Here is a 2,499-nt window from a genome sequence, read left to right as displayed (position 1 = left end):
AAGTTTTTGCGGCCGGGAAGGAAACCAAAAACATTTTTTTTTTTTTTTTTTTTTCCCCCCCCCCCCCCCCCCCCCCCCCAAATTCGTCTGTCCTTCTTCTTCTTCCCTACTTCTTTTCCAATCGATACGTGTATGTGACTGTAGAGCCCTTGAAGGCCAACACGCGCAGGGGTAAAAGAAGACATTAAGATAACGCGAGTTGTCCAGTGGAAGTATCTCGAGACTATCTAGTCATAGCTAACACAGGAGGAACAGTCTCTGGTGTTAAGACCAAGATTGAAAAGCAAAGGGAGTATTCCAGCAATTTCAGGAAGTATATATTATATATATCTATATCTATCTATCTATCTATCTATCTATCTATCTATCTATCTATCTATCTATCTATCTATCTATCTATCTATCTATCTATCTATCTCTCTCTCTCTCTCTCTCTCTCTCTCTCTCTCTCTCTCTATATATATATATATATATATATATATATATATATATATATATATATATATATATATATATATATATATATAAAAGATTTCTGTCCCCAACCCCTCACCTCCTCTGCCCCCTCCTCTGGGCTCCTGACTCTTTCTGCAGCCTTTCTACTGCTCCTCCTGGCTCCTCCTGATCCTTACTGCTGTCTTTCTGCCACACCCCTAGTTCTGATCTTCTGGTAGGAAAGATCTACACCTAGCCTTCTCGGACAAGGGCGAAAAATCTAGGAGGGTCCGTGTGCCAGTTGTGCACGTTAAAGATCCCTTGGTGGTCAAAAATCGGTAAGAGTAGGCTTCGGCCGCCACCCGAGCAAAATTCAAAATGTCCTACCAACTGAAAATATTAGGTGTGTCCTGCGCGCTCATATGACCTTATGCAGTTGCGAGCGCCGTAAAACACTTACCAAAAAATGTTTTTATATATATATATATATTTATATATATATATATATATATATATATATATATATATATATATATATATATATATATACAATATATGTATATATATAAAGACAAAACAAATAGGGTACGAAGATCAACATTTTCAAATTTAAAAAGTGTATTGTTGTAGGCCCCTATGGATCAGAAACGTGGAAACTAATAAAGCAGTTGGTAAACAAATTTTTATTATAGTTCTTCATCAATGGTTATCTGAGGAAGATTATAAAAATCCACTGGCTAAATACCATCAGAAATGTAGTGGAGGCGAAACAAACAACAACGAATTGACCGTGAGATTAAAAAAAAAAAGAAGGTGGCGATGGCTTGGACTTACTCGAAGCTAGCCAGCCCACGCGTGACTTAACCCTATATATCCGTACGTCGGGTTTTACTATCGTATCCATACATGGGGAACTCTGTGCCACCACTTTCCAAATAGGAAATTTACTCGTTAATCCGATATCCGTACGCTTTGCATAGCAGTTTGTCAAAATGATTTTTTGAGAAATACTGAAAGTTTCAAAGAGATCTTCGCACTAGAAGTATTCTAAGATATGAAGAATACAACCCTGGGGGTACAAAATGACCCCAGGGCGTACGAATAAGGTTAAAACATTACAATATAGAACCCCCAGTGAAAGAGAAAAAGATCGCAGGCAGAGGCATATATTAGTGCTGGGCGGCTAGGTTCCCGACTATTGAAAGCTAGGAATCGTCGGAATATCCGAACCCAATTACTTACTTTCTAATGATGTGATTTTTTTCCCGGTGGTTTCCATGGTTGGCTCCGAACGTCTTCAGGATTTAGGTTAACCTTGATTTCGGAACACTACGAAGCATCAACTTTTATTTTTCAAAAATACATTCATTAAAAAAAGAAATTTTTAATGATAAAACCGCTGGTTTACGTAAAAAAGAGAAGGAACTTTACATCCGTAGTATTAATCGTGGGAATCGGTTCCGGAATCGACTCTTCGCCCAGCTCTAGCATATATATATGGGCATATATAACTGGCTGGAGGTGGCATAGATCACTCAGAACAGAGACAGGTGGACAGCTCTTATGGTTTATTTAGCCTAAATGACAAAGCTATCAAGACACTCTGGAAATGTTATTGAAGGACTTCAACAGTGATCCCAGACCCTTGATATGGGAGAGCCAAATACAGAGCGGCAACGACAGTGGACAGCCAGCAGCCACAAATCGGAAATCCTGAGACCAAGAGAGGCCCGCAAGCTGTGCACTGACACAAATTGAAATTACGCTGTTACATGTTCAAAATGTGGCAACAACAAAAATCGTCTGTCCGAATTGGTCTCATTTGTCATATTTGACGAGACAAATAATCTTTATTAATTGTTTAAATATTATTTTTCTTTAAGAATTATTCACTGCAGAGATGCATTATGGTCATCACCAGACATTGACGAACGAACTATTATAATACATCATCATCATCATTATTATTATCATTTAAGAAACTCTTCATTTCCAAACATGGCCATCGGAGTACTGTTCGGCACTTGGACCCCCCCCCCCCCCCCCCCCCCCCCCAACAGCCAC

This window comes from Aplysia californica, unplaced genomic scaffold, assembly GCF_000002075.1.
Source record: "Aplysia californica isolate F4 #8 unplaced genomic scaffold, AplCal3.0 scaffold00001, whole genome shotgun sequence".
NCBI lineage: Eukaryota > Metazoa > Mollusca > Gastropoda > Aplysiida > Aplysiidae > Aplysia > Aplysia californica.
Note: the sequence above shows the minus strand (reverse complement) of the source record.